Genomic DNA, 25434 nt, shown 5'->3' with positions numbered 1-25434 from the left:
AAAAGTGTAAGTAGGCCATCGCTCGTGGTGGTTGCCTCCCGTGTTTCTAATCTTTTCTTTATTACATGATGCAGGAACGGGCATGCGATTTTTGGTAGACACGGGTGCTTTTCATTGTCTTTTGCCATGGGAACTCTTCAGGACACGACGTAGTCTGTCTATGTCTGCCAACGTCCCCCTGGTAGCTGCCAACGGATCTGCGATACCCACCTACGTTAACGAGAACCTCACATTATCTTTTGGAAACGGTGAATTTAATTGGAAGTTTCTCATTGCTGACGTCACATTGCCAATCCTCGGTGTGGATTTCCTCTCTCATTTCCACCTTCTGGTCGATGTCGCCCACCGACAATTGGTCAACGCAGACTCGTGCTTGTCGACACCTCTTCAATCTGCCCCCTCCAATCTCGCTTCCCACTTCAGCGCACCCACGGATGCCTACGCCCACCTCCTCACATCGTACCTGGAAGTTTTTGCCCAGAACTTCGCCAAACACCCACGGCTCCTGCCAAGCATGGTTTTTATCACCATATCAAGACGACGCGATCCCCCAGTCTTCGCAAAATTCAGATATCTGGCACCGGAACAATTGGCAGCCACCAAACAGACGTTCGCCAAAATGGAGGAAATGGGCCTTTGCCAAAAGGCCTCCAACCCATGGTCGTCACCCTTACACATCATTCTGAAGAAAGACGGCTCCCTCCGTCCGTGCGGGGATTACAGGCGCCTGAACATGCAAACAGAACCGGATCACTACCCCCTCCCAAAACATCGCTGACATGACCTCCTACACGCACAAAACGAAGGTTTTCTCCTCGCTCGACCTCCTGAATGGCTATTATCAGCTGCCTATAAACCCAGAAGACAACCCCAAGACCGCCATCACCACTCCATTTGGTACATAAACCTTCAATTACTCCTGTTTTGGCCTTTGTAATGCTGGGGCCACTTCTTCAGCAGAAAACTGTCCAAGGGAGAATCGGGTTATTCTACCTTTGATCGCGAATTGCTGGCGGTGCACTTGGCTGTCCGTCACTTTCACCATTTCTGAGAAGGTACGCCCTTCGTCCTTCGTACAGACCACATGCCTCTGGCATCTCTCCGCCATGGCTGAATACAATTGCAACCTTTAACACGTCCCTGGGAAAATTAGTCCCGTTGCTGATGCCCTGTCAAGAAACATGTTGGCTGCCGTTCAACTGGAATTGGATTACAACGCCTTGGCTGAAGCCCAACGACAGGATCCAGAATATCAAGCATGTGGGACATCCTGCACATCCCTCCGTTGGAAAGACTTCCCCCTCAACGACTCCAACAACACCCTCTTTTGTGACGTCAGTACTGGTAGACCGCAACCTTGGAATCCTGCTCCAATGCGCCGACAGGTGTTTGATTTCATTCACAGCCTTTCACATCCCTTATGCCATTCTACTGCACAGCTGCTGAAGACGAAGGATGCTAAGGATTGGGTCCGTGCCTGTACTTCTTGCCAAACTTCCAAAGTACATTGACACACGGATTCAGGAGTGGGCACCTTTCCTCAACCTCAGCGTCATTTCGCCCACATTCACGTCGATGTTTTAGGCCCCCTACCCACATCACAAGGACATCGTTACCTGTTTACCGCCATCGACCACTCCACTTGTTGGCCTGAGGCCATTCCCATAGAAACTGCAACGTCCGCCTCATGTACATCTGCCTTACTCTCCAGATGGATTGCAAGATTTGGTATCCCTGAACATATTACTTCTGACAGGGGTACCACTTTCACCTCTCAATTATGGACATCATTAGCAAATCTTCTGGCCATCACCCTACATCAGACAACTGCCCACAACCCCACTAACAATGGGATGGTTGAACGTTTTCATCGCACCCTCAAAATAGCTTTGATGTCCCACTGCAAGGATTCCAACTGGTTTACTCAGCTTCCCTGGGTCCTCCTAGGACTAAGGACCACTCCTAAAGATGCTCCTAATGTCTCGGCAGCTGAAATGGTGTAGGGCGACCCGTTGGTTGTCCCTGCCAATTTTTTTCCTTCTGCAACCTCCTCCGACAATCTCCAGCGCATACGTCACGTCGTGGGAAAATTTACTCCATGCCGCCAGACTTACAAGGCCCCAGTGAAGCATCTCTTACCGACAGACTTGCACTGTGCAACGCATGTCTAACTATACAACGACACTAGCAAGCCACTGCTAACGCCCCCTTACATAAGCCCTTTCCTTGTGATTCGACTAAGTTCGAAAGTATTCCTACTAAACATTCATGGCAAAGAAGACTGGGTCTCCATTGATCGCCTAAAACCTGCTTACATCTTGCCAGCTGACCCGCCTACATTTCACCTCTCTAGATCAGGGCACACTATTTAACATGTGCAGTATGTCATTTTAGGGAGGGGGGGGGGGGGGGCTGTACCAACCGTGTGTCACACGATCATCACATGATCGTACATAGTAACGACATTTCATTTTTTGTATATATTATGCTTTGTATCTTCGCTCTCCCCTCGCACTGATAGGGACCTGAAATAATATGTCTGTTTTTCTCACCGTTAACTGTTAACAGCACCGGTTGTCGGTTGAACATGAAATTGCCTGTTATGTTTTTATGTCTTTTTTCCCTGGAGTTTATGTATATATAAATGGATGTATTGTAATAAAGTTACTCAGTTGCTTTCATCCTGCCTTCTTAGTCACAGCCTCTCTCGGCCCATCACAGAGTGTAAACATTATGTATAGATTTATATGCAGCTGACAAATCAACTACAAGCCAGGAAGAAACTAAGCATCATTCAGGCCATGCCATGCATGATAGAATCCACAGGTCCTGGGACAACCTGTAGCTGTTCATCACAAAACCTGCAGCAAGATGCTGATGAATCTTCTCATTGCATATGATTACTATGTTCTTCATAGGGAAAACCTTCTAATAGAAACAGCTCTGACCAAGGCAGTGATGCAAAATACCCAGGAGTTCCAAGGTTTGAGTGCCTGAAAAGGGGTGACTTTGTGTCCTTTGTGATGAATAACAGACTTTTGTAGGGACTCTGCTAATGGGAAAGGAACAACCAATGGAATTATTACTGTTGTATATCAAATGGGAAAGGCTCTTGGTATACCAGTTGCACTACCCTTTAAGATAGGAGATTCTTGAGTCTAACAACCTCTTCATACCATGTAGATATAGTGTAATGTGTCAACCCAAAACCACAGCTTGTCTAGAGAACAAGCCACTTTGACACTAGTAAGGAAGTCTCAGGATTCTATCATATGCCCCAATGAGGATGGATTGTTGTTACTACTTTATCCAGAATGGAAACAAGGAAAGCATCAAGACACAAGTCAATCTTCTAAAAGCAAGCAGCTGACCAAGGTTTACTTGAGGAAAACTGCATAAAAGTTTGACAGTGACATTGACGGGGCGTGTAGTTAAGGAAATACTCAAAATTTAAGATTTTGGATTGTGGGAGTGAGAATTCTCGTAGACTTTCTACCTCCCTAGGTCCGCAAAACTGTTTTGTATCTTTGCTGAGGTGGTACATGAGTGGTCAACCATGCTGACTGTAATCATGCAAGTAAGTCAAATGAGAAAGCTGGCTGTTAGTGAAGATTAACTCACTGTTATTTCATTTACCAAGGTTCTTTATGAGAATGTGGTCCTGTAAGAACACTTACCCAGGGTGTCTCAGCAATATTCTGGTCACCAAATAACGAGCTCCCATAGACGCAATAAAAATACACTTGCAACAAACACAAGATAACATGGAAGATATTTTTGTTTATTCATGGAATGACGACACATTCTATTTAAAACAGGAACCAGCATCTTATAATGAATATTTTAAGCTTTGAATTCAGATGATACACATATTTTTGTTCCTATAAATAAAATATAATCCAGGCAATTACCAAGTGTACAGTAAGACACCTGGGTTGTAATTTCATTCTCTTTTAGAGGTAAAGACCTCCTATATATCTGCTTGTAATGATTTCTATAGAAATAACTAAGTTAATCCCAGCCATGGTTTCTCTCCAAACCATGACCAGGAAAATGGTGACCCCGTAGTGACAGAAGATGTTTGACACCACGAACTCTTCGGACTAAATCAACACTGATGCCTTTCACAACACACAACTCAGAGTCCTGGTTTGTTAGGGCAAAAACTATCTTCAGGTCAGAGAAAATCACTTCATTATAATAAAAAGCTGCCACTGTACTCAAATTCCTACTCACCATAGTCTTAGAACAATTAGAATAATGTATAGCTGATCTAAGCACTAATGCCTCATGCTTAACTCTTAATGCTCAACTAAGCCCAGCTTTCAGCATACCCCTAGCTCTCAGATCACAAAAATTCTGGACAGCGTAGGAATGGCAATAGAAAATCAATGGCCCTCACACTTCTACAAGCAACTCCAACAATTAGTAATGTTCCCTACCATTAATGCCCAAAAAGAGACGATACTGTATTTAGTGCAAGAAGCTCTCCTGGTGAATTTACTTTAACAATTCCTAATGCATCCTCTATGCCCCTCAAGGATTTCCTACTAGTGGTAGATGAGGTCAACTTGCCCAGATATTGGCAGAACCAACTCAACAACCCATAGCAGTGGCCACCACACACCCTATGCTTCTAAGTGACGGAGAAATAGATGGCGACCCAGATCGGACACCCCCATCACCCTTTACACTGTTCAAGTAACAACAAACGTTTTATCAAGAAGAAAATACATTAGAGATTTGGGAGTGAGGCTTTGAAGTACGAGCAAGGGAGCATACTGTCAAAAAAATGTCAGTGGCCCAATCAACTAACCATCAGCGACAGCCAGACAGATTGCCTGATAGGCAAACAAGTCTTTCACTTATTTCCATTCAGAAAATGTAGAAAGGCTTTTACGTGTTCCTACATCACCGATGAGATGGCTGTCATGTTTCTATATCAGCAATAAGTTGTCCAACACAGAATTCCTTGTCATTCAAAGCGTATACAAATCGTTTGTCATAACCCCCTAAACCAACGATTAAATCCAGGTGCTAACAGCCTCCATATGTCTACAGCAAATTGCGCTTTTCTAATGATATGTGCAACCAGACCACATGCAAGCAGCATTTCCCAGCAAAGATAAATATAAGAAAAACATAGATGGTGAGAACGGAATATGCAATGGAAGATGAAATATCGATGGAAGGAGGGGAATCATTTAAATATTTAGGAACTATGACCTCTAATACAGGGTCATTAGAATTGAAGCTTATTCAAATATTGAAACAAAGCAAATCAGACAATGACAAGTTTAATTCAAATATGGAAATCGAATTGCCTAAAATTATATGTAAAAATTGGGCTATATGTCAGTTTAGTGAGGTTAGTGTTACTGTGTGGACATGAGTCGTGGTATGATATTATTATTATTATTATTATTACTATCCAAGCTACAACCCTAGTTGGAAAAGCAAGATGCTATAAGCCCAGGGGCTCCAACAGGGAAAAATAGCCCAGTGAGGAAAGGAAATAAGGAAATAAATAAATGAAGAGAACAAATTAACAATAAATCATTCTGAAATAAGTAACAACGTCAAAACAGACATGTCATATATAAACTATTAACAACAACAACAAAAATATGTCATAAATAAACTATAAAAAGACTCATGTCCGCCTGGTCAACAAAAAAGCATTTGCTCCAACTTTGAACTTTTGAAGTTCTACTGATTCAACCACCTGATTAGGAAGATCATTCCACAACTTGGTAACAGCTGGAATAAAACTTCTAGAGTACTGCGTAGTATTGAGCCTTGTGATGGAGAAGGCCTGACTATTAGAATTAACTGCCTGCCTAGTATTACGAACAGGATAGAATTGTCCTGGAAGATCGGAATATAAAGGATGGTCAGAGTTATGAAAAATCTTATGCAACATGCATAATGAACTAATTGAACGACAGTGCCAGAGATTAATATCTAGATCAGGAATAAGAAATTTAATAGACCGTAAGTTTCTGTCTAACAAATTAAGATGAGAATCAGCAGCTGAACACCAGACAGGAGAACAATACTCAAAACAAGGTAGAATGAAAGAACTAAAACACTTCTTCAGAATACATTGATCACCGAAAATCTTGAAAGACTTTCTCAATAAGCCTATTTTTTGTGCAATTGAAGAAGACACATACCTTATATGTTTCTCAAAAGTAAATTTACTGTCGAGAATCACACCTAAAATTTTGAAAGGGTCATACATATTTAAAGATACATTATCAGTACTGAGATCCAGATGTTGAGGAGCCACCGTCCTTGACCTACTTGCAATCATACTTTGAGTTTTGTTAGGATTCAACTTCATACCCCATAATTTGCACCATGCACCAATTCTAGCTAAATCTCTATTAAGGGATTCACCAACCCTAGATCTACATTCAGGGGATGGAATTGATGCAAAGAGAGTAGCATCATCTGCATATGCAACAAGCTTGTTTTCTAGGCCAAACCACATGTCATGTGTATATAGTAGGAAAAGTAATGGGCCAAGAACACTACCCTGTGGAACACCGGATATCACATTCCTATAATCACTATGGTGCCCATCAATAACAACTCTTTGAGATCTATTACTTAAAAAATCAATAATAATGCTAAGAAACGACCCACCCACTCCCAACTGTTTCAGTTTGAAAACAAGGGCCTCATGATTAACACGGTCAAAGGCAGCACTAAAATCAAGGCCAATCATACGAACTTCCCGACCATAATCAAGGGATTTCTGTACACCATTGGAGATTGTAAGAAGGGCATCACATGCTCCAAGGCCTTTACGAAAACCAAATTGCAAACTAGGGAGTAGATGATTACCTTCAGCAAACCTATTAAGACGTTTTGCCAGAAGACGTTCAAAAACTTTAGATAATATGGGAGTTATGGAAATTGGGCGGTAATCAGTGGGACTTGAGCTACCACAAACCCATTTACATAGAGGAGTAACATTACCAATTCTCCAACTAGTGCTAAAAGCTCCTCTTCTTGCTAACTTGCGCAAAATAACAGATAACTTTGGAGCTAAGAAATCTGCTGTCTTTGAAATGATATCCAATAGATTTTGTAGATTTGAGAACAAAGCCCTCAGGAGAATATTGGGAGTTCAATGGCAGGACAGGATAAAAAATGAAACTATATGTGGATGAGATCATGTTGTGAAGGGTACATGGAGATGGCTTTGACAACCTCTTCACACTCTCGGAGAGAGATTAGTTCACCAAACTTTCAACTGTGCTCCATAATGCACTAGAAGAGTTGGAAGACCAAGGCCTACATGGCTTAGAACTATGAAGCATGAAATAGGAGTTGATGAATCGAGAAGTATTGATTCAAAAACGCAAGACAGAGATGACTGACGAAATCTAAATAAGGCCCTTTGCGTCAATGGGCGTAGGAGATGATGATGATGTTCTGGGAGATTTTAGTGCTAAATCTGGTCGAAAGAAGGTAAGAGAGGAGAATCAGCAACAAGAATAACTCGAGAAGGCATGTTTGTAGAATTTGCTGAAACAAACAATCTTGATATATGGAATACTTTTTAAATGAAAAGAAACAGGGAAAATGAACATAGAGTAACCAAAATAGAGAAACGGAAAATTAGATATATTTTAATCTCAGGAATAAAGTCAAAGTTAAAGTCAAGCTTCCATAGAATGGTAAGAAGTAAAAATGTGTCTAGATATAAGTAAAGAAAGAGAAAAACTAATCTTAAGAGAGAAAATAACCACTCTCGTGATAAGAGAAAAATCTGATAAGTTTTGTTTAACAATACAAAATAGGTACTCTCACTAAAAGACAAAATGGAAGCAAGCTAAAAAGAAAGGAACAGTATTTAACCAAATTTGAATTAGAATCGGCACAAGATATAGATGGATAACTGCCTAAGGAAGATTAAAGTAAACTACCAGAAAACACCAAAACTTCAATAAAGAAAAGATTGGATATGAGTGTAAAATCCAAGAGAGATGAAATAGAATTAGCAATAAACAAACGTAAACCCCGAAATATTCATAAAGACAATCAGACCAAAATGGAAGAAACACTAAAGAAAGGAAGAAGCAACAAATTGATGCAAACAACACTTCGAACAGGATGCCAACAGATGTTTGCTCTAAAGGATAAAAATGGAAATATAATGAACAAAATAGATGGAGTGATAAAAATTGCAGAGGATTTCTATATAATCTGTACAATGGTGATATAATAAACAACTTTACCTATAGAAATAATAAAACACCTGTGTCGTACCAATAGGAGAAGTAAAAAAAATATTTAATAGTCATGTAGTAAAGCAGAGCAGCAGGAAAAAATTGCCTAATAAAATTTTATAATAGATGGAAGAGATTTCAAAGTTGTAAAACTTGCTAAAGTTCAGACAAAATGTGTACAAGAAGGCTCTATACCTACAGCTTGGAAAACATTTATCTTTACACAAATTCACAAAAAGAGAGACACGAAAGACCTGAAAAAATAACGCCCAATAAGTTTACTCTTATCATCATCATCATCATCTCCTATGCCTATTGATGCAAAGGGCCTAGGTTAGATTTCGCCAGTCATTTCTGTCTTGAGCTTTTAAATAAACATTTCTCCACTCATCGTCTCCTACTTCACGTTTCATAGTCCTCAGCTATGTAGGTCTGGGTCTCCTAACTCTTCTAGTGGCTTCTAGGCCCAATTAAATGTTTGGTGAGTTAATGTTTCTTAAGGAGTGCGAAAACCAAGACCAAACTATCTCTATCTACTCCTCTCAATGATCTCATCCACAAATGGGACGTAAGGAATTTCTCTTATAGTTTCCTTTATAATCCTGTCCTGACATTTCACTCCCAATATTCTTCTAAGGGCTTTGTTCTCAAATCTACAAAACCAGTTGAATATTGCTTCATTGTCATATCAGGACTCATGTCCATACAATAACAATGACCTCATTAAACTGATAATCGTATATGGCCTGTTTTTTATATGTAATTTGAGTCGAATTAATTTCTAAATTTCACTTAGTCACGCCATTGTCTTGTCTGCTTTATTCAATATTTCATTAAAATCTCATTCTAAAGATCCTGTATTAGAGACCATAAGTCCTAAAAATTTAAATGATTCTACCTCTCAGTAATATATAAAATATTTTTAAAGCTCATATTAGGCCAAATAGAAAGACAAGCATTACTAGCTAAGCTACAACCCTTGATAGAAAAATAGGATGCTGTAAGCCCAAGGGTTACAGCAGAGAAAAAACACCATTGAAGAGAGGAAATAAGGAAATGAATAAACTAAAAGAGAAGTTCTAAATAGTTGAAATAAAATAGTTTAGAAATAATAACAACATTAAAACAAATCTTTCATATGGAAACTATAAATAGATGTAAGACAGTCTGTTCAATATAAAAATATTCACTGCAAGTTTAAACTTTTGAAGTTCTACTTTTCTTTTGAAGAGACTACGGTTCAATACCAGTATGAGATAGAAATTCATTTGTACTTGAGCTCGATTTTAAGTTGATTTTCACCCATATACACTTATTAGGGGTAATTCGAATCAAAAGCAATCAGGTGTGCCACCTAGTTGGTCGGCAAGCCAGGGAAAGCTCGCTGGTATGTCTGGCCAGGTAAATCCTGAAATGCAGTTAGAACTTAAGTTCTGACTTCTTTTAGATCTTCTGGGGGCATAATTGGTAGTGAACTTCTCTTTCACTTGAAGAAGAAACTATAGTTTGATCCCAGTATATATATATATATATATATATATATATATATATATATATATATATATATATATATATATATATATATATATATATATATATATATATATATATATATATATACATGAGGGACGTTCATTAAAGAATTCCCCTGACCTACTTCCAACAGTCATAGACAGTCAAAACTTGGAACAGTTATTAGTCTTTTTCTACATAGGCACCATCGAATGTTATGCATTTTCCCATCTTTTTATGGAAATCTGGACACCTTGTTTGTAAAAGTCGGTAGGTTGAACCTCAAACCATGACTCCGCCTTAGAAATCAGTGTCTTGTCATCCGGAAAACGTGTTCCTTTCAAAAATGACTTCATGGTTGGAAAGAAGTGAAAGGTAGATGGTGCAAGGTTAGAGAATAACGGGAGGTGCAGAAGAATGTCATAGCCACAAGATTGCGATTCTGTATGGGTGATAAGCGAGTTGTGGACTAGACCAGTGTCTTGCAGGTGTCGGACAACTCTGGTTACCATGCTGTGCCTTTTGACTTTGATGGATTCTCGCAATTTATGCAATAATGAAGTGTTCTATGTCTCGGTAATTGTGGCACTCTTGGCCAGGAAATCCATCATCACTACTCCGTACTGGTCCTGAAAGACAGTAAGCCTGACCTTTCCTGCAGAGGGTTGCACTCTAGCCTTCTTTGCGGGTGATGAATGAAAGTGTTTCCACTGCATAGATTGGACTTTAGTCTCAGGATCATAGTGTTGGACTCATATTTCATCCTGTGTGGTAAGTCTGTCAAAATAGGCTTCCTGATTTTGTTGACACATGTCCTAGAGAGCCTTTCCGCAATCCACTCGTTCCTGCTTTTGAAAAGGAGTAAGGAGCCCGGGAATCCACCGTGCAGACACCTTATGTATATGCAAATGATTCTGAAAGATTTTTTCCACAAACCCTACAAATATCTTTACAATTTTGGATAACTGACGAGCAGTTATACTGCTGTCTTCCAAAATGGCAGGCTCTACTTGATGAATGGCCTAGTCATCAATGGTAAATTAGGGACATCCAGGAACAGGAGCTTTTTCGACAGATGTTCCACCGCACTTGAACTGGCAAAGCCAGTGTTTTTCAATATTATAAGATAGAGCAGCTTCTCCATAACTTTGTTCCATTTCATCGAAGGTCTGTTTCGGTGAGCAACCTTTCAAATATAGAAACTTAATCACTGATCGGTACTCGACTAGTCTCCCCTTACTTCAATCTAACACCTGTAAAATAGGAAGCAATGTGAATTAAATGCTGCTAATTATCATTTTACCTATGCAAAAATGTACCAATACACAGGTGATATTCCAGTCAGATACAATAATCCTAAGTGGGTGAGGCAAAATCTATAATGAATCCCCTTTGTATACATATATATATATATATATATATATATATATATATATATATATATATATATATATATATATATATATATATATATATATATATATATATATATATATATATATATATATATACATATATATATATATATATATATATATATATATATATATATATATATATATATATATATATATATATATAGATATATATATATATATATATATATACATGGATAAATATCAACACGACATCGTGCTCAAATAGAAATAAATTTCTACCTCATACTTGGGATCGAACGCTAGCCCTTTCTAATGAAAGGCCAGGTCACTTCCAACCATGCCATGAGAAGCCATAAAAGAAGTCGGAACATAACTGCTAATCTGCAGTTCAGGATTTACCTGGCGAGACATCAGTCTCTTACCAGCGAGTTTTCCCCTACTTCCCGGCCCATCACGTGTATATATTAGTAAGAAATAAAGTAGTTGCTCGTTTACTTAGAATACGAACAAATTAGTATATGAGCCTGAAATTTCATTTCGGTATACAGTACCAGCATTGTATCAGTCTGCAAGCAAAACTTTTTCTCCATATGTATAACTTTGGTGGACATGTTCTGTACAAAAGAGACAATCCCACGATGAGTAGAATTCCCATAATATAATGAAATACTGTACAGTACTGTACTACATGTAAGTTTAAAATTTTAATGATGTAAGTGTTTATAAGAGATGCAATATTTTTATTTGAATACTATATTCATCATTACTGATTATGTGTGAGTGTAGGTCTAATATATTTTCGAACTAGAATTATATCCAAATTATACATGGTTCTTAGTAAGTACTATAATTTTCTTATAGTAGAGGACACAGACAAGACCCAATAAGTGCTTTGTAGAAGGGTGAAAAGTCACACGCTTAACAAATAGAAAAATTAAAAAGGACAGTACTAAGGTAATTAAGATTTGAGGTTAAGAAAAAAAATGTGCTTGTACATATAGGTTAACTATGGGTAGTGTTGTTCACATACTACTGTACATAATAATTCAGCTGGGAAGACCAGTAGGAATATGTGCAATTGCAGCCAATTTAAAGGGCACAATTGAAAGTAAGATTAGTGCGTTTGTAATGGCAATCCAGAGAGCAATAAGCCCTTTTCAGTATACCAATCCAAGACGCTCTATGAAAAGGGCTGACTTAATCCAGCCATTCATCACGACAGTGACAACAGCAAGCAAGTATATTATCGCGTTCGCATGAAAATGGTCGCGGGCGCCTTTCACATCTTCTCATCATAACATGAGGAAGTGATGCCATGTAGACTTTTTCATTTAATTTTGATGTTAGGTAAATTTCTTTACATTGTAATATCTGCTGTTCCCTATGAATTATTAATTTGTAGTCATTTCTGATTTCAAGTGTTACAAAGTTTTTAATCATTATTATTACATACCTTTAAAAGTGAGATGATATGAGTGTTAATTAATGTATGGAAAATATTGAGTAAATTCCCTACTTTTTATGAGACAAATTATTTGGTTTACGAGATTTATCACCTCATTCTTCAAACTTCTACTGATTTATTATCCGCTAGATAAGCATAAGCATACTATTTTTAATCGACCTCTCATATTTACATCTCTTTCAGAAGATTCGCCAGATCCCCATTATTTTAGATATTTACTCATTAGGAAATTCTTTTATTTCAACAGTATTTAAATATCAAATCAGGATTAATTTAATTTTCAAATGTTATTCATATTATCGTTTTAACCTCGGCTGGAAACACAATCAAGTATACATTTTTCTTACAGTCAGATATATCCGTATAAAGAAAGATTTGTTGCACTTTGACATATTTAATATTGAGACATTGGTATTTTCAATAACAAAGACTGAATTCAGAGGAGAGAAAGATAAACAAATAACATTAAACTAAAAATAAAATAAAATAAAACTATGCTATGATAAGCAATTACAAAATGAACCTAAAATTCACTAAGAAATAACCACGGACAAAATTTGATAGTATGGCAAATTAAGCAATTACAAATAAACTCAAAATTCCCAAAGGAACAATCACAGAGAATATATGACAGGAGGTACAACGCACCAGACCCCACAGCATGTAACACTGGTGAATATTGTTGTATAAGGAGGCCTGGTCCACGAGTTCATTATTTAGGTGCCTGGAAGGGACAGTCAGAGGTCAAGTGAGGACTTGGAGAATCCAAACTAAAGAGAAACAATGTACTTGGAATTTATCATAAATGTGCAATTTCATCTCGCTGCTTAGCAAAACGATGGCTGGAGATTACATCTGCTGCAATATAAGGAAAATGATTGAGTTCTCGTGTTGGTTTTTAGATCGTACCCTTATTCTAAACATAATTTTATTTAAGGTGTAGACAATGTAGCACTGCTTATTGATATGATGCATAGGACGAAAGATATTTATTTTGGCTCTTGAGTTTCCAATTTGTTACGAATACACAGCCGTAGGATAGCTTGTCAGGTTGCCGCTAGACTAGAGGGTAGTGGGTGTATGAACAAAAAGTGTGAAGAAAATGGAAATTAGCAGCAGTCATGTGCGTTGACTGAGAGACTAAATCGTGTATAATATGGATGTGTTTTCATTGGCAGTGATGTGAATGTGTTTTCTCTGTCAGTAATGTGTTATATGGATGTGTTTTTAATTGGCAGTGATGTCACTGTTTCCATTGACTGTGATAGGGATGTGCTTTCACGGATGTTCAGATCTTCCTAGACTATGCCATCCTGTACATAGTACTAGGTATGTAGTTAATTCTTACAGTCATGCTTTCTTCATCATAAGGCCCAAAACTACACAGTACTCTGGGAGTTTTATTCCAGCTGTGATCAGATTGTGGAATTATATTCCTAATTTAGCAGTTGAATAGGAGGAGCTATTGAAGTTCAAACTTTCAGCGAATGTTTTTTTTTTTTTTTTCTTTTTCCTTTTTTTTTTCATTCAAGTTGAACAGGCTGACATGAGCATGGCATATCTAGGTTAACATTGTTACTGATCTTGAAATATTTTATATTCATTAATTATTTGTTCTCATACATTATTTATTTATTCTCCTCACTGGGCTCTTTTTCCTTGGGTATATAGCATCCTACTTTCCACATGCCTTTGTAGCTTAGCTAATAATAATAATAATAATAATAATAATAATAATAATAATAATAATAATAAAATAATAATAATGAAAATTATAATAATAATAATAATAATAATAATAATAATAATAATAATAATAATAATAATATAATGTGGATGTGTTTCCATTGGCTGATATGTGAATGTGTTTTCATTATAAGTCATCAGGATGGGGTTTTATTAGCAGTGATTTGGTAGTGTTTTCATTTGTAGTGATGTGGATGTTTTCATTGTCAGTGATGCATAATAATTATATTTGTAGCAATATGGATGCGTTTTGTTTAGCATCGATTTGGATATATTTACCATTGGCAATTATGTGGAAGAGTTTTTATGGGCAGTGATATGAATCCGTTTTGTTTGCCAGTTAGATAGATTTGATTCCACTGGCAGTTAGGTGGATGTGTTTTTTTTTTTTTTTTCTTTTTTTTTAACTAATGGGAATGTATTTCCATAGGCAGTAGTGTCAGTTTCCATTGGCAGGGTTGTGGAAGTGTTTTCATTGTTATTTTAATTTGTTAGATGAAAACTTGCAGCCTATTAAATTTATTAATACTGCTATAGATATATATGATATATATATATATATATATATATATATATATATATATATATATATATATATATATATATATATATATATATATATATATATATATATATATATATATATATATATATATATATATATATATATATATATATATATATATATATATATATTAATCCCCGGCACTGCCGTTCATTAGCTCTTTATTACTATTGCATAAGATTTTTCCTAATGTTGACAAAGGTAGAGTCTGGGAAGATCTGCATGCTGTACCATACTTTACACAGTACTAAGCTCGCAGTTAATTCTAAAAATCATGTCCTCTCCATCATAAGGCTAAATACTACACAGCGTTCTAGAAGTTTTATTCCCCTTGTGAACAGATTGTGGAATAATCTTCCTGATCTGCCAATTGAATCAGTGTAGCTTCAAAAGGTCAAACTTTTAGAAAATCTTTTTATCTTGTAAAGGCTGACATAAGTGTGTCTTCATAGTTTATGCAAGTCATTTCTATTTCAACGTTGTTACCAATCTTAATATATTTGATGTTCATTGTGCATTGTTCTCATATCATTTATGTGATAGTCTTAACTCTTAACATAAGGGGTAAAAAAGGCTAGACTACCTAAGATCCTGGATAGGTGAGGTAAACTAGACTGCTGCTAATACAATAACAACAACCGAACATTGAATAATTAGAACTCTGGGACTAAGGCATGATATAGGCTAACTGCTTAGGAACCAACACGTGGTCTATACCAAATACATATAACAAAATCTCACAACTTACCTGTATTTTATAGTAGCATTCTAGTAACAACTAGACATGGCACTGGGTAGGGAAGGATAACGTTAGTTGGAAATAGGATAAGGTTATAAGATAGGGATATATAATATGACCATCGCACGACACAGTCGTTATCTTTGTGTACGTTGCACCTTGCAACCCTAACAACAACCAACAGCAGAATGGAAGCAAACATAGGCCTCTTCACTCAATGGAAAATAGCTTATGATCTAAAAATAGTAGGATTGTCTCTCAATAACAGAATTGCAACTGAAAAAGTTCTTAGCATATATATATATATATATATATATATATATATATATATATATATATATATATATATATATATATATATATATATATATATATATATATATATATATATATATATATATATATATATATATATATATATATATATATATATATATATATATATATATATATATATATATATATATATATATATATATATATATATATTTATATATATATATATATATATATATATATATATATATATATATATATATATATATATATATATATATATATATATATATATGAACATAGGGGTACTATTCCATTACACCCCTCCCCTATAAATCAAGCTGATCAGGAGGCTTGGCCATTCTAGTAGAATGGCGTACAGGAGTAGCCTGTTTAAGTGAAAGTTCCACTTCGGTGCCACCTTCAGCTCCTTGATTAGTTTCAGACATAATAAGTGAATAAGCTAAAGGTATACTCTTATTAGGTGAAAATATCTTAATTGGTGTGATTGGAACAAAGGTAGGCAACCTTTTATATCACATTTGAAAGATATAGGACTAATTTCCTATAGCAATTTTGCAGGAATCCAATGATCCTTAGACGCAGTCGAAAATATACCATTACCACTGACTCAGGAATCAATTGGAAACCTCTAGAAATAGTTGCATCATAGTTAGACTTTTGTGTGTCCTGTTTGGATAACACAATCTGCTTAATATTTTTACTTGGATGTACTAGATCCAAAACTGTACGTAATTTCCTGCTAAACACCAACTCCGCTAAATACACCCCTATAGTAGATGAGGCGATACCTCTGGATGGAAAAGGGCATTTATCTAGTTTCACTCTCCAATCCAAGCCTGACCAATGTTTCAGAAAACTGTTAAGACTTTGACTGCATTTTTAGCCTGGCCATTATTACTAGGCTAATAAGGTGCAGAAGTTATGTGTGAACACCATTCTTCTCTAAGAATAGTTCAAATCCTTTAGACTCCAAATTATGTCCATTGTCCAAAACCAAAGTTAAGGGTAACCCAACCCAGGACAAAATATATCTAATTAAGTTAACGATGGCAACTAAAATCGCGTCTTTAGCAATCCACTTGGAATTGTGGAGGATTAATTTTATTTTAATTTATTTTTTTTGTTTGCCAAATCAAGAGAGAGAGAGAGAGAGAGAGAGAGAGAGAGAGAGAGAGAGAGAGAGAGAGAGAGAGAGAGAGAGAGAGAGAGAGTGTTTATTTACTTAAGTTTTGTCAAACCGCAAGAGAGTGTTTATTTGCTTTAGTTTTGTCAGAGAGAGAGAGAGAGAGAGAGAGAGAGAGAGAGAGAGAGAGAGAGAGAGAATTTAAATTAATTTGCTTTAGTTTTGCTAGATCGCGCGTGCGCGAGAGAGTATGTGTGGTTGTGTGTGCGTATGTTTGTGTGTCCGCGGTGCACGCCGAAGAACAAGGGTAATTAGCGAATGATTGGTCGTTGTTGAAAAGACTGTCGGTATATTTGAGGTTGTTTGTTTACATTTTTTAGCTAGGATAGGGAGGTGATGAATGTCTTGGGCGAAAGCATTTTATCTCTGACTGTGGAAGGAGTCGGTTGTTATTTTTTTTTTTGTTCTTCGAAAGCCGGGTGTTTAGTGTTTTTTTTTTTTTATATTCGGAGTAAGTACTGTTTTTATTCATTTTTGTTAGGCGCGTTCGTGAATGATAGAAAGTTTATTGTTTATCTTTGATTATAGTGCGATAGTTAAGTTAGTTAGGAGTGTTCGTAAGTGTTTTTCTTTTTATTTTGGCAGGCCGTTATTCCTCCTTTGGGGAGAAGATTTATTTGAATTTGACTATTGATGACCTGGCTTACTTAAGGAACTTGTGTTTAGAATGCTCTAGTGGATTGATCAACTGTTGACGACCTGGCCTGTTTATTACAATTACGATTTCGATTTCGATTGCTGTCATTGATGACGATGATGATGACGATATAGACTGCCAAATTAATTGAGGCAGTTATAGCAGATTGTGCCAGTGTTGCGTCTGCCAGGGAGTTGTGGCTTTGGCCGAAAATGATTGTCGGCCCTAGTGTGGATAAAGAGTTCCACACATAAACAAATATTGATTTATTTCTGGGTTGTGGTATACGATTGGGTTTAATAAGTGATTTATTTTAGTGTGTGGGTAAGTGTTTTTCGGTACTGTGTGTGGGTAAGTGTTTTTCGGTACTGTGTGTGGGTAAGTGTTTTTCGGTACTGTATGTGGACTGACGGTGTTGGGTTTATGTAAAGGATATTATTTTTTTCGATTATTGGTGAGTTCTGTGTACCCACACTCACAGCTATAATATATAAATAGTGTTATTTTTGTCTGTTTTAGTGTTAAGTCAGTTTAATGATTTGTGTTCTGTTTTTGGTTGCGTTAATATAGTTTTAAGGCTATGCTTTGTTTTAATTTTCCTTCTGTCCAAGAGTCCAGTTTGAAGTAAAGTAAGGGGAAAGTTTGTATTGTGGGATATTTTTGAAGTAGAGTGATCAAAGGTGTGGGGGTTTGTTTTTGTTTACATCCCGCCACAGAATGTGCATCAGTTAATAGTGCAAGAAAATATGTACCCATCACTGAGCCTGCATTATCGACATGAACTCTAACCCATGATTTATCAAGCAAGTCCCATGGATGAAGTGGTGGTTCCTTAGGTAGAGCTCTATTAGCCAAAGAAATTTCACAACTGGATGAACCCTTCCCAATGTTGCAATCCAAATCAGGCCACCAGAAGTAGCGATGAGCTAGCTGCTTCATTTTAGTAGTGCCCAAATGGTCTTAATGCAATTCTGTTAGCATTTGATCTCTCCCTAGAGGAGGAAGGATCACTCCAGATCTCCATAGAAGGCATCCTTGTTGAACGCTCAATTCTTCTTTCTGGTGGAGAAACCACTTTAGCGCATCTTCAACTGAGTCTGACCAACCACAATCTAGAAACAGAAGCACTTTAGTTATTACAGGATCCTTATTAAACCATCTACTTATCTCCTTCCCAGTGACTGGAGTTGCATCTAGTGTATTTACCAACTGGATTCACTCTGCACAACCAGGAACAGAATCAGGGGAAACAGATAGAGGTAATCGGCTCAGTGCATCTGCCATACCTAAAGACTTGTCTGAATTGTGTTACAACTCAAATGAATAGGCTTGCAGCATCAAGGACCACCTCTTGTTTCTACCAGAAGCCACCTGAGGAGTATGTTTATTAGGATTAAATAGACCTAATAAGGGATTATGATCAATAACTAGTGAAACAGTAATACCCCATAGATAATGATGAAACTTCATGAGTGCAAGAATGAGTGGTAGCTCTTCTTTCTCCATGTAAGAATAGTTACACTTTTCTTTATTTAGAGTACGGGATGCAAAAAAATACTAGTAACTCCTCACCATCCTTCATCTGCCATAGAACTGCACCTAACCCATACCTGGAATTGGCAGCGGACACAGCTGTCAGTAGCAAAGGACAAATGAATTAAACAAGCATCAATTAACAGACTAAGATCACTGTAAACCATTACTATGATCTGAATTCCACCTCCAGATCACTCAGCGCTTCCAGGACAACTGCTGAATTAGTCAGAAACCTCCTGTAAAAGTTAAGCATTCCTAAATAAGTGAGTAATATCGCTATGTTCAGAAGAATTTAGAATAGCATCAAGATTTTCCTTAGCAGGCCTTAATTTGGTCGAGTTAATAGTATAAATCAGATACTGAACTCTATTAAACCAAAAGAACACACAGTTTCAACCCCGCTTCCTTGAAACGCCTTAAAACCTCGCAGAGACACTCCTTATCTTCACAAGAGTTCGAGCTCAACACTATTTGTCAAAAAATACACATACCCCTGGAATACTTCATTGTTAATCCTCAACACGCTGGAATATTCTGGATGCTCCAGCTATATCAAAACACAAACGATTGTAACAAAACTACTTACAATGCATATTGATAGTAGTTCAGGGGACGTGACTCAGGAATAAGTGCAGTGTCATTTCAGGCATTAGTCATACGTAATTTGGAAAAAAAATGTTCCACTACCAACAGTAGCAAAAAGGTCATCAATTTTAGGTATTGGATATGCTGTAACCTGAGTAGCTTGGTTAACGGTTAACCGATAATGACCGCAAATACGCACGGTACCATTACCCTTGAGTACGTGCACAATTGGGTAGTCCAATTAGAATGAGCCATTACTAGCCTTACAATACTTAGGGGTTACAGACTCCTTTGAGTCAAAAGAAACTTCTGTGCCTTTAAAGGTCACTAGTTCCTCTTTAAACACATCCGGAAACTTGGACACTACTGTCCTATCTGTAACAGCAAGGACTGAACTACCAGCTAGACTTAGGGTAATATGAAGGGCTGGCAACAAATCACGGCCAAATATATTAAGACCAGAGTCCTTAGCAATAAATATAGCTTGGTCCTTCAGGACCTGTCCACAGAAACGAATCATTACAGGAATCTTTTCATATATGGTATGTTAGACCCACCATATTTCAATTTAGTCAAAGAAGGCCTTAATTTGGGGGTAGCCTTAGTAAAACTCTTATGGAACTCGTGCCAGCTAATTAGGGTAAGTGCAGCAACAATGTCTACCTGAAATCTAACATCAGCTCTATTACTTACATTTAGCTTGATAAATGTACTCATTTGCCCCTTCATCAATAGAGTTACCTGTACTACTAAATTCTACCGAACTTACAGTCTTAGACTCCGCTGCATATTTTGATGAATTATACTTACTAATATTCTTGGAAAAACATAACATGGCAATGTGCCCTGTGTACTGACACAAATAATATTCTGCATTTTTTAAAAGGACAGTCAATTCTCCAGTTGCTTTTACCACCCCATGACATGGCTTATCTGGTTATTTTCCTTTCTCTTTCTGCTTCCCCCCCCCTGCTTTGACTTCTGCTTAGGAAAGGAATTAGTCTTGGAATTAGTTGTCTTAATAGTATCTACCTCACAACTATTAGTATTAGATTTCTGACCAAACTCACGAACGTCTTTTTCAACAGCTTCCCTAGCAACAGCAATTTATACTGCATGGGTAAGAGTTAGGTTTTTCTCTGTTAAAAGAAACCGCTACATACTCTGTTTTAATACCCAAAACCAGATTTTCCTGAAGCATCTTTTCTAATTTGCATCCAAACTCATATGTGGCTGCCAAAGACTTAAGACTATTTCTTGAGGCTTGTAATAATTGGTTAGCGCTTTGAAAAGCTCATCAAAAGTACAATCTTTTGGAGATTTAGGGCTTACTAAATCTTTATACACACCATAAATTTTAAGATCTATTAGTGATAGGAATCCTGGTACCTGCCTGTCATTAGCAATATCATTAGCTTGAAAAAAATAGTTTGACCCTATCATCTTGGTAGAAAATTTCTCACTCTCATCATATGAACCATCATTACCACCGAGTGGCATATTTACTTACTAAAAACAATAAAGGCATAACCATAATCTAGAGAAATCACAAGAAGCCTAGTTGTCTGATAGCCTAGATACAATAAGATACCATATACACATTTTAGCATGCTACCCAAGAGTCTAACTGCATAGATATTTTAGGCAAATATATACGTAGGCTAGGTTAGTTTATTAGCATAACGCCAAATGTCATGGTCTAGCACTAAACTCGTTGCCAGTTTTTGGCTGGGCTACAGAAGATCCTGCATAGGTTAGGTAAACTAGACTGCTGTTAATACAATAATAACAACCAAACATTGGATAATTAGAACTCTAGCACTAACACATGACATAGGCTAGTCGCTTAGGAACCAACACGGGGTCTATACCAGATACATAGAAAAATATTTCACAACTTGCCTGTATCTTATAGTAGCACTCTAGTAAGAACGAGACAGTGCTCTTCATCTAATAGAAAATAGCTTATAAACTAGAAATAGTAGTTTTATTTCTCAATTATAGGATTGCAACTGAAAATCTTCATAGAATATATATATATATATATATATATATATATATATATATATATATATATATATATATATATATATATATATATATATATATATTCTAGTACTACTCCATTACAGTTTATCTATTTCCTTTCTTCACTGGGCTATTTTCCCCTAAAGGAGCACTTGGGCTTATAGCATCATGGTCTTCAAAATAGGATGGTAGCTTAGATAGTAATAATACTCTGTCTATCTATCTTCCTGGTACTTCCCCCAATTTTGGGAGTTAGCCGACATTGAAAAAAGAACAAAAGGGGATTTTCCTCTTCTTGTTCTTCTTTGGCTGACGAGGGACTCAGCAGATTCAACTTGATAATGCTAGGGTGCCACAGCCCACTCTCCATCATTCTCCACCATAAATTAAGCTCAATATGTTGACTCCCCTACTACCACTACCTCAACTCTCACCAAGGTGACCCGAAGTAGCAGTAGGGCCTATCAAAACTGCATCACAATCACTCACCATTTATTTCTATTTCTAGTATGCTATTAGGCCAATCTCAAGTCTATCCTCTTGTCACCTAGGGCTTCTTCACCAGATGACCATTTCCATCCTCTCTAAATGGTCAAACCCCCTCAACACATTCGTATCCACTCTAGCTGCCAATTCATTTCTCCTACCCGTTCTCATCCTCACTACTTCCTTCCTAAGACTGTTCAACCGCGATACACCAACCCTATTGTTCAGACTCTTGATCTCAAACACATTCCATTTCTATTCTCCGTCACTTCCCTTCTCCACACTCTTACCCATACATCACATTAGTATAATCACTTTCTCATATACAACTTCTTTTCATCCCTAACCCTCTATTCTTCACCACTCCCATCACTGCCTCAAATACACTACATCCTTCATTCACTCTCTCACATACATCTCCTTACCCTCAACCATTTGCAGCAACAACCCCAAGAACTTAAACTCATCTACTTCCTCATGTAGCTCTCAATTTACCATGAAATTCAATCATGCAACCCATTCCTTTCTCATGCATGGCATTACCTTACTCTTACCCACAATAATGCACAACTTCTTTTTCTCACACCTTCTTCCAAACTCTGTCACTAATCGAAACAGCTTCTCTTCTGAGTCTGCAACCAATTCAGTCTCATCAACCATCATCAACTGATTCTCCTCCCACTCATGATCACTCTCATCTATCAGTTTCAATCCTCGACCAAGAACTCAAACATTCACCTCTCCTCCAGATCCATCAACAAACAAATAGAACAACCATGGCAACATTACACATCCTTGTCCAGCCCCACCCTCACTGGAAACCATTTACCCACATTATTACTTATTCTAACAAATACTTTACTGCCCATGAATAAACTCTTCACTGCTTACAATAACCTTCCACCAATTCCATGTAACCTCACCACATTCCACATTACTTCACTCTCAACTCTATCATAAGATTTCTCTAGATCCATAAATGCAACATATACCTCTTTACCTTTTGCTAAATATTTCTTGCATATCTGCATAACCATTAAAATGTGATCCATACATCCCTTACCTTTTCGAAATCCACACTGCACTTATAAGATTGTGACCCCTGTTTTATCCTTAATCATATCACCCAATACTCTACCATACACTTTTCCAGCCCCACTTAACAAACTAATACCTCTAGAATTACAACACTCATACACATCTCCCTTACCATTGTATAGAAGAACTATACATGCACACACCAAGTCCACTGGTACCATTAACAACTTAAAACATATAATAAACAATCTCACTAAAAGTTTCAGTACTGTCAAACCCCTTTCCTTTAACATATCAGCCCTCACACCATCCATACGAGGTACTTTTCCTGCTCTAGTTTCATCTGCTGCTCTCTTCACTCCCTCTTATAATCTCTCTCATTCTCATCTCCCAGCACTGGCAACTCAACACCTGCAACAGCAATTATATGTCTCTCTATTAAACTCAACATTCAGCAACCTTTCAAAATATTATGCCCACCTTTTCCTTGTCCCATCCCTTTTCAACAACTTTCCATTTTCATATTTAAGTCTCTTCACTCCTGAATCCACCCTTCTTTCCAAATCTAATTCCTATTCTCTTCATACGAATGTCCCAGTCCCTGACTCAACCTTCAGCTAGCCACCCTCTTTGACTCAGCCAACTTATGTTTTACTTCCACATTTTTCTCTCAATATCTTTAAAACTTCTCTATACTATTACTCTGCAACCCTTTTTCAAATGTCCTCTTTTTTTCTTCTACCTTCATCTTCATCCCTTCATTGCACCACTCACTACCCTTTCTCCAACAATCCTCTTACCACACACATCAGAAGCAAGTCCAATAAAATTATCTTTCACTAACCTCCACTCCTCTAGATCACCAATTTCTCTCACTTTCGCCCAGTCATATGCCACTTCCAAACTTTCCTGATATTGACATTTCACTTGTATTTTTTTTTTTCTCAACTCTTCCACCTTCACTACCTCCCTTTTACAACACCCCCCTCACTCTATTCCCCCACTCTTTTGCTACAACTAATTATGCTTCAATCAAAATATTATTAGACATACCGTTAGCCATACCCATAAACAAGTGCATATCTTTCTATCTTCCAAATATTATTCTTGTTATCAAAACATAACCCATCAATGACCTTTCTACCACTCTTCCATTTGCCACTCTTACCTATGTATACTTACTTGTATATCACTTCTTGAAAAAAAACTGCTACTTATCACCAAGTCTTCTTCACCATACATATCTAGCAATTTGCAACACTCCAATTTTCTCCTGGTACACCACACTTCCCAATGTCACTTTCTATCTCTCCAGCACCTACTCTGGCATTAAGGTCACCAATCACAGCTACAGAATTCCTTCTACACTCGTAGTAAACTCATTCTAGTATTCATTCCACTTTTCTTCACTTTTCTCACAAACTGGCCAATACACACTAACAAAAGCCCAACATTACTTACTCAACCTAACCCTTACCCACATTAACCTACAGTAGATGATACCTCCTACCATTCCACTTCTTTACCTGTCATCCATTCATTCAGCAATAAAGCCATACCCTCTCTTGCTCTTCTCCTTAAATCCCAGACACTTTACCTGTCACTTTACCAAAAAATTCTTTACCCTTCCCTTTTATCTCTATCTCACACAGGGCCAATACATCCATCCTTCTATTCAAAAATATAATTCCAATATCATATCTTTTACTTTCTATCACACGCATATTCAGACACCCCAAAACTTAAGTGCAGGGAGCAATCACTCACTCCCCCCCCCCCCACACTCTACTTTTTTTATATCTTACAAGAAGTAGCAACACACGAGAGGGGATTCCCAATCCCCTAGTCTCATCACTTCTAGTTGCCTCTTACGACAGGCACGGGTATGTTGGCGCTATTCTAATTGTTATGTTTCTGCAGCCACAGGGGCCAAGTAATAATAATTATAATAATAATAATAATAATAATAATAATAATAATAATAATAATAAT

The sequence above is a fragment of the Palaemon carinicauda genome, chromosome 8 (assembly GCF_036898095.1).
Source record: "Palaemon carinicauda isolate YSFRI2023 chromosome 8, ASM3689809v2, whole genome shotgun sequence".
NCBI lineage: Eukaryota > Metazoa > Arthropoda > Malacostraca > Decapoda > Palaemonidae > Palaemon > Palaemon carinicauda.
The sequence above is the reverse complement of the archived record's forward strand: the minus strand, read 5'-3'. Positions refer to the sequence as shown.